Genomic DNA, 9772 nt, shown 5'->3' on the forward strand with positions numbered 1-9772 from the left:
GACAAGACGTGTCGAGGAAGCCACCCCGCAATATGTGCGGTGGTTGGTTGTGGGAAAACGGTTCGAATAATGACTCGACCATGGAGTGATGTCACGTTATCTAAAAAGTTGTCAGCAGATTATATTTGTGGAATAATGTTCTCTGTACAGTGGTATGTGAAAACCGTCTTGCAGAGCCGGACATGATTTAAGTGTTCGAGATTTACTTTGGAGTATTCGGAGATGGAACCCACCTTGCAATGCCGAAGACAATCTGCGCACCGGACTCATCGTCATTGAAGCCTAGTTCAGGGGCTACTGAGGGAGTCCTGGATTAGGGGGTATCCGGACAGCCGGATTGTTAGACTATGAAGATACAAGACTCAAGACTTCGTCCCATGTCCGGATGGGACTCTCCTTTGCGTGGAAGACAAGCTTGGAGATTCGGATGATAGATCTCCTTCTTTGTAACTGACTCTGTGTAACCCTAGCCCCCTCCGGTGTCTATATAAACCGAAGGGTTTAGTCCGTAGGACAAGAACTCGTTCATCAGATGGGCAGACGGCTTTCCTTAATGGGGAGTTGGATGAGGAAATTTACATGGAGCAGCGGAATCGTTGTTTCACTCCTCCAAGCGTTCCTTGCCAATGGGTAAAGCCTTTATCTATCACTTCGAATCAGAATCATAGGCTAGCTCCTAGGGTTTAGCCTCTACGATCTCGTGGTAGATCAACTCTTGTAATACTCATATCATCAAGATCAATCAAGTAGGAAGTAGGGTATTACCTCCATCGAGAGGGCCTGAACCTGGGTAAAACATCGTGTCCCCTACCTCCTGTTACCATTAGCCTTAGACGCACAGTTCGAGACCCCCTACCCGAGATCCGCCGGTTTTGACACCGACATTCGCCCCGACCTGTCGATCCCGGAGCAACACGTCACCGCAGAAGCCGGCGAAGACGTTGACTATGTTGCCATGTCAAATGCTTCATGTCAGTGGGCTTGCGTATTACTGTATCTCGGGAAAGCTGGCTACGACATCAAGCTCGTCGACAGCGAAGGCTTCACGCGGGCCATGTCACAGGTTATGTGGTCCATCCCCAACCCCTCTGGTTCAACCGCCGTCGATCTCTTCGACGGCCCTGCCGCTGATATCCTCTGCCAAGCGGTCAAGGATTTTCGATCCTTATATGCCATCGAGCCCATTTTGTCATTTCTGAAGGACACATTCTATGGCGGTGGCTTGGAATCCTCAATTGCCAAGTCAGATCTCATCGACCACGACCACGAGGAGGGCACCCACAAAGGTTCTTCCACCATGGGGTGTGTGCTCTTCCAACTGGAAGGATTCGGTCCATGAAAATGTGAGTCAACATCCTATCAGCAAATCTTACCTTTTCTAGCTTGCCAACATGTACCCTTTGTTGTAGTAGCATTTGCCGTGTGGTGCTATAACTGTGCCCTGTTTAATTATTTCAGTTATGCAAAAATGTATTGTTCAATAGGGCTATGTGATGTTTAAGTATGAATTGTCCACTTCAGTTTCACGAATGGCTATATTTGGTTGTTTATAGTGAGTAGATGCCTTGTTTATGTGTGTTAGGTTGTTAGGTTGGTTGCAGTGAGCATTTTTCCAGTTATCAAGCCGATGCCATGTTTATATGTATTTTGTCTTAGTTTGGTCGCAGTGAGCATTTGTCCAGTTATCAAGCATATGCCTTATTTATCTGTAGTTTGGTTGTTAGGTTGCTTTTTTAGCATTTGTCTAGTTTTCAAGCAGATGCCTTGTTTATCTGTATTTGCTTGTTAGGTTGGTTGAAGTGAGCATTTGTCCAGTTTTCAAGCATATGCCATGTTTATCTATATTTGCTTGTTAGGTTGGTTCCAGTGAGACTCTGCCTAGTTTTCAATGGCTATATTTGGTTGTTATACTGATCATTTATGCCTTGTTTATTTCAATCATTCACAATGTGTTGTTCATTATGTGCAAGTCGGAACTGTGCCGCTCGACTGCATCAATACCAGTTTGAACGGCTATACTTGGCTCCAATTATGCCTGGTGTAGTTAACAGTTAACACATGCCCTTTATTTCAGTTTTACACATTTATCCAGTGATGTTTAAGCATTACCTATGTTCTATTCATTTTCAACAATACCAGTTTGAATTGCAATATTTGATGGCTGTTAAGCCTGCTGTCGATAACATTGCCTTCCATTTTATATATGCTTTAATAGCATGCTGAAACCAACACATTCAAGCTATCATTTGGAGATGATATTGTTTACCTTTGCTATATTTGTTTGATGTTAAGGTTGCCGTACTTATCATGCCTTTCCACTACTTATGCAGGACAACAACGGGAGTGGCCACCATTTTCCGCCGAGGTTAGCTTCATCCCTCGGCTTGTACTCCCCCGTCGTTCCATAATGTAGTGCATATAGATCCAGGCCGGGACACTTGTTAGCTTCTAATATTGACTTGTTGCTTGTAGGTACATATGCCCTTGGCAAGGATCCACGCATCGACCCTTTTTGCGTATGGGGCAATGAGATATTCATGAACAAGCATCAAGTGAAGAAAGTGATAAGGATTATTAGCAAAAAGATACGAATGGTGGCAAGCAAATTATTTGTTTATGCTCTATCCAACACAACAGTGAGCTGTAGGATGGTAACTACAAACTCTGCAGCCTTGTCTTTTCACTGCCCATAGTGAGTTGTTGGACAACAATGTCTGAATCTTTTTCATTCGCAGTGGTTCCCAAAGAAGTTCACTCAAGATTACCTCGCAAAGTACATGATTGGTGGACATGCAATGAAGGTTAATGTATTTCATCCAGACTAGAATGAGCATCGAGAAGTCATAATGAAGACAATGAAGGATGGACGGGCAGCCATCGCAAGGGGTTGGCCTAGAGTTGTGTGCGCATTACGCATGGAGGAGGGAACAATATGGGCATTCTACTTCAGCTTCTCCAGCAACCAGAATGTCTTTCGCCTCTCTCTTTACAGTCTTTAGTATAACTGTGGTCCATCATTCTTTACTTGGTGCTTCTGTAGTTCTTCAGTATATGTACATGTGCATCAAATTATGCATTCGTGGTTGAACCTATATTTGTAATAAACCTGGTTGGATATGAAATAAGTGATTGCCTACTTTCAAATTCAAAAAGGTGATTTTTTAATTAGGGATTACACTACACACGCTTTGCAAAAGCAAAACGTCTACGATAGACGTGGAGATCAGACACATTTGTAGGATCTACTATGTGTGTGATCAATCTCCACCGCACACACGATCAGCCAGGAAAAAACGTGTGCGATCAATCTCCACTGCACACACGATCAGCCAAGAAAAAAGTGTGCGATTAACAACAGCATCGCACACAGCTCTTTCTTATTAAATGTTTGCGATAGAAACCTTACCACACATGCTACGAAATTATTGACTGTGTGGGTTGTACATACTAACAGAAATGTATTCCTTGGATGGACTGTGTGGAATGTACATACAAACGGAAACGTTTAGCGGGGGATGGCTATGTGGGATGTACTTACGACCGGAAATGGTTTCGCTTGTGTAATTGTTTTTTTAGCACTACTGTACGTATAACCGTATTTGCTCGCTCGCCGGTCGCACACGACCTCATTTTGCCGAGTGTGCGTGCCAGGAGGGCATATCACTGACGGTTTTTGGGTCGTGTGGGAAGGGGGCCCCTATCGCCCACACTCACTTGGTGACGGTTCCAAATGTCATCACGGAAAGGGGTTTAAAACCGTTTGTATAGCACCAACGTGTACTAGTGATTGTCAAACTTGAACTGAAGTCTTTGAAGATTATCAGTCAAAGTCTTAGTTCGATTCAATTCGTCACCCAATAGGTCATCGCTTTTGTCTAGCGGATTTTGAACCTTTTCCAAAGCTTTTGACAGCAATCTTAGCAAGTTTGGAATAGCTAGGTTTGAGATTGTCATTAGATTCATCCTCACTAGATTCAGATGGGGAATGTTTGAGTACCTTGGCACCTTTTGCCATGAAGCAATAGGAGGGAGCATAGTCATCGACACTCTTGTCAGCAGTGCTGGGGAGGTCATTTTCTTCAGCATTGAAGATGGACTTGCTGACGTAAGCAGTAGCAAGGGCTAGGCTCGCCACACCAGAGTCTGACTCCTCAGATTCCTCCTCTTCCACATTTTCCTCATATTCAGTTTCAGAGTCCATTTCCTTGCCAATAAATGCCCGAGCCTTCTTGGAACTGCTCTTCTTGTGAGATGAAGACTTTGAAGATTTTGATGATGAGGACTTTGAAGATTTCTTCTTCTTCTTTGAGTCATCAGAATCTTCATCTTTGTACTTCTTCTTTCATTCCTTTTCCCATTGAGGACAATTAGACATGCAGTGACCAGGTTTCTTGCATTTGTGGCAAGTCCTCTTCTTGTAGTCATGGGATGAGGAATCGTCACTTCTTGAAGATTTTCCAAAGCGACCACGACAAGAGAACTTCTGGAATTTCTTCACGAGCATTGCTAGCTCCTGGCTCAGTTCTTCTGGATCACCAAGGCTGCTACCAAAATCTTCACCTTCAGATTCAGAGACTGCCTTGACCTTCAGTGCGCGTGATCTTCCATAGCTCAGCCCATAGAGGTCCCTCTTCTCAGCAAGCTGGAACTCATGAGTATTTAGCCTCTCGAGGATATCAGCAGGATCTAGTGACTTGTAATTTGCTCGTTCTTGAATCATCAGTTCAAGAGCATCAAATGAGGAATCAAGTGATCTCAGCAATTTCTTCACCACTTCATGATCGGTGATGTCAGTGGCACCCAGTGCTTGAAGCTCATTTCAGATGTCAGTGAGGCGATCGAAGGTTTGATGAACATTTTCGTTGCCGAGTCTTTTGAAGCGGTTGAAGAGATTGCGAAGAACATCAACTCGGGAGTCACGTTGAGTGGAGACTCCTTCGTTGACCTTGGACAACCTGTCCCAGATCAGCCTTACTGTTTCCAAAGCACTCACTCTACTATACTATCCTTTGCTCAGATGACCACATATGATATTCTTCTCTTGAGAGTCGAGTTGCTTGAATCTCTTCACATCAGCAGTATTCACAGACGGAGTAACTGAGGGAACACCATTTTCCGCAACATACCAGAGATCGTTATCAATTGCCTCAAGATGCATGTGCATCTTATTCTTCCAGTAGGGGTAGTTTGTCCCATTGAAGGTAGGACACCCAGCCGAGACCTCGATCATTCCTGCAGTCGACATAACTAAAACTCCAAGTGGTTAAACCAAAATCACACATAACAAGGGACTCCCTTGTTCTGATACCAAATGAAAGTGCGTTATATCGAATAGAGGGGGGTGAATAGGCAATTTTTACAAATTCGTCACTTGGGAATTTCTAGGTGAAGAAATTCCTAAGCAACGACACACTAGTAGCGGAATAAGTACTCAAGTATAAGCATAACAGAGCAAAAGCATAGTCATCATGATGAAATAAAAAGCCAGAGTACAGAAAGCATGAAACAGGATAAGCAGGCTGAAGACTATGTGACTGAAGAATTAGGATTGAGGAAATAAAGAAAGTATTCAGTCAAAGTCTTCAAATAGTAATGATCAGGTTCATCAACACATGAATGAGGAAATGAAAGGGTTGAGGAAATAGAATCAGTTGGCTTGGTGAAGACAATGATTTGGTAGACCAGTTCCAACTGTTGTGGCAGTTGTACGTCTAGTTGGAGCGGCTGGGTATTTAAACCCGAGGACACACAGTCCTCACCATATTCTCCTTGAGCTGAAGTCACACAAACCTCGCCCAATCACTCGTGGTAAGTCTTCAGGTGACTTCCAAACCTTCACAGACTTGGTCACTCGGCAATCCACAATTCCTCTTGGATGCTCAGACCATGACGCCTAACCGTCTGGAGGATACACAATCCTCAAAGGTAAGAAGCGTCGGTTCCACACAGGAACAATCTCTTTAGTGATGCTCAATCACTTTGGGTTGTAGGTGTTTGGGTTTTGGATTTTTCCTCACTTGATGATTTTCGCTCAAAGTCCTCGGAGGATGGGATGCTCTCAATGACAAGTGACAGTTTCTCTCGGAGCAGCCAACCAGCTAGTGGTTGTAGGGTGTAGCTATTTATAGCCTAGGGAGCAGCCCCACATGATAAGACAAAAATGCCTTTCAATGATATGACCGTTAGGTGGGTAGATATGTTGGGACAGCTGGCGCATAGCACTGCAACAGTCGAATATTTGAGGTTCAAGGTCCTAGGGTCTATCATGTTCCTCACTGTGTAGGCAATTCGCACTGGCGAATTCCTAACTCCTTAGTCAGAACAAATTCCTCAGAGACCAGAAGATCTTCGCCTCTGTCACTTAAGAAATTGACTGAACTGATATGAGATTTCCAATGGCTTCACTCGAAAGGATTGGATAGGTGTAGGATTTTGAGATGAGCATCACTTGGAAATCAGTTTCCTTAGTATTACCTCGACTCCCTTTAATAGTATGGTGTTTCCTATGACTCAAGAAAGAGAAAATGAAACTACAAAAAACAAAAGTCTTCACACTTCATAATCCTCGCATGAATATCCAAGTCTTCAAGGTCACACCAATTTCTTCACTTTCAAAATCTTTAGGAGAACCAAACTCTTCATCTGAAGACATACATTTTTAGGGGTCGACTTTCATCGTAAATATCAAACTCCTCATCGACATATAGTGCATGTGTACACTCACAAACATATTAGTCCCTTAACCTATAAGTCTTCAATACACCAAAATCACTAAGGGGCACTAGATGCACTTACAACTTCGCGGCATGGTGCTGCAATGTACCATCGGCGGCGTCGATGTGCAGATTTTTAGCAAGGAGGTGGTGCCGTGGAGCGCCGTGGTGGTGTCGACGGATGGCTGGACTGGAAGGATGATGCAGATCTCTTTTCTGAAGGTGGTTCAGCGGTTCGATGATGACGACGACTTCTAAAATGTGTGCATGTGGTGTATACTTTAGGTTTGCTGCACCGGCTTTAGGTTCCAATACGTTATACGGATGGGTCACCGACGACACTTATTTAAAATATGAAGGGTGAGAGCACTCAACTTTATCAACTTTGTAGGTGTGAGTGGGGCTTTGGGTAGCTTGAAGTATATTTTTGTCAGAACTTTTTTGAGCAATTAGTATAGATGGCTAGGGGTTTTAACCCCCTTTTTCAAAAAGAAATGTTCAAACATACATGTGAGTAGAATCAAATGTACACATGATGATTTTGGGGAGCCAATAAGAAACTAAACCCACTTGACACTCGGGTTGACTAACGATGTAAGGATACTCTCCTTTCATCGTTGCAGTAGCAACAACATGAATTCAATCGAAATAACCGAAGAAGGACAAAGATAACAGTTAAACAGATATGGAACAAGGTGAGAAACACCAGGAATTTTAACATTTAGGGTGTAACATCCCAATTTTCAATTTGGATGTTATACATAGAACATTCATATGCATCCATGATTTATGCATTCTGTTGCTTTGTTCTAGTTGCATTTTGATCCAAGAGGCCTTAAGCAACTCAAGGACCAATTTGAGAGAGTTGGATGTTTCACAAAAATACAATTTTGATTTATCAAAATTTGGTAATTGGATCAAATTGTTTTTTCAAAATTGTTTTTCCAAATATTTTAAATTAATGAGAGAAGATAATATGACTTCTTCAAAATTAGTAGAAAAATATTGGAAATTGAATTTTGAATTTTTGGAGGGTTTATTTGATTTTATTCGCTAGTTTATTTATTTAGTTAGTAGAGTAATTAGTACTATAATGTTTGTTTTTAGTTTAAGCATTTAGGCCCAGAAAAATGTTCACGAGGTCAATATTAAGGCCATATAGCTACTTAATGTTTTTTGGAATTTTTAGGATTTAATTAATATTTATATTTGAGTGTTTTAGTCTCTGGAAAAAATTATTTAAAAAAAGTTCCGCCGAACTAGGCCGGCCCAGCTTGCCCCGCGCTCTGCTGACCCCGGGACGGAGTCCCGTCCTGCCTCGCCGCCACCGGCGGCAGGAGTCCGAGTCGGACTCCTCTCTTTGCCGCCACCTCGTGCCCCTCCCCCAAGTCGTACGCCATCCCCCGGGCCTTTATATAGCCGCACCCCTGGCCCCTCTCCTCCTTGTTCGAAGCCGCCGCCGCCACGAGCACCACCGCCACCGCCGCCGCTGCCGCCGATCCTGCGCCGTCGCCTGCCACTGCTGCCGCTGCCCACCGCTGCCGCCACCGCCGTGCCACCTCCCGCTGCCGACCCTGCCACCGCAAGCTTGTCACCGGAGCCCCGCTGATGTCTACAACGCAACCTTCTTCTTGTAGACGTTGTTGGGCCTCCAAGTGCAGATGTTTGTAGGACAGTAGCAAATTTCCCTCAAGTGAATGACCTAAGGTTTATCAATCTGTGGGAGGCATAGGATGAAGATGGTCTCTCTCAAACAACCCTGCAACCAAATAACAAAGAGTCTCTTGTGTCCCCAACACACCCAATACAATGGTAAATTGTATAGGTGCACTAGTTCGGCGAAGAGATGGTGATACAAGTGTAATATGGATGGTAGATATAGGTTTTTGTAATCTCAAAATATAAAAACAGCAAGGTAACAAATGATAAAAGTGAGCGTAAATGATATTGCAATGCTAGGAAACAAGGCCTAGGGTTCATACTTTCACTAGTGCAAGTTCTCTCAACAATAATAACATAATTGGATCATATAACAATCCCTCAACATGCAACAAAGAGTCACTCCAAAGTCACTAATAGCGGAGAACAAACGAAGAGATTATTATAGGGTACGAAACCACCTCAAAGTTATCCTTTCTGATCGATCTATTCAAGAGTCCGTAGTAAAATAACACGAAGCTATTCTTTCCGTTCGATCTATCATAGAGTTTGTACTAGAATAACACCTTAAGACACAAATCAACCAAAACCGTAATGTCACCTAGATATTCCAATGTCACCTCAAGTATCCGTGGGCATGATTATACGATATGCATCACACAATCTCAGATTCATCTATTCAACCAACACAAAGTACTTCAAAGAGTGCCCCAAAGTTTCTACTGGAGAGTCAAGACGAAAACGTGTGCCAACCCCTATGCATAAGTTCACAAGGTCACTGAACCCGCAAGTTGATCACCAAAACATACATCAAGTAGATCACGTGAATATCCCATTGTCACCATAGATAAGCACATGCAAGACATACATCAAGTGTTCTCAAATCCTTAAAGACTCAATCCGATAAGATAACTTCAAAGGGAAAACTCAATCCATTACAAGAGAGTAGAGGGGGAGAAACATCATAAGATCCAACTATAATAGCAAAGCTCGCGATACATCAAGATCGTGCCATATCAAGAACACAAGAGAGAGAGAGAGAGAGAGATCAAGCACATAGCTACTGGTACATACCCTCAGCCCCGAGGGTGAACTACTCCCTCCTCGTCATGGAGAGCGTCGGGATGATGAAGATGGCCACTGGTGAGGGATCCCCCCTCCGGCAGGGTGCCGGAACAGGGTCTCGATTGGTTTTTGGTGGCTACAGAGGCTTGCGGCGGCGGAACTCCCAATCTAGGTTATTTTCTCGAGGTTTCAGTATTTATAGGAATTTTTGGCGTCGAGAACAAGTCAGGGAGGTCTCTGGGCTGTCCACGAGACAGGGGGCGCGCCAGGGGGTGGGCGCGCCCCCTACCCTCGTGGGCAGCCCGGGACTCTACTGGCCCAACTCTTTCACTCCA

Source organism: Triticum dicoccoides, chromosome 5B (assembly GCF_002162155.2).
Source record: "Triticum dicoccoides isolate Atlit2015 ecotype Zavitan chromosome 5B, WEW_v2.0, whole genome shotgun sequence".
NCBI lineage: Eukaryota > Viridiplantae > Streptophyta > Magnoliopsida > Poales > Poaceae > Triticum > Triticum dicoccoides.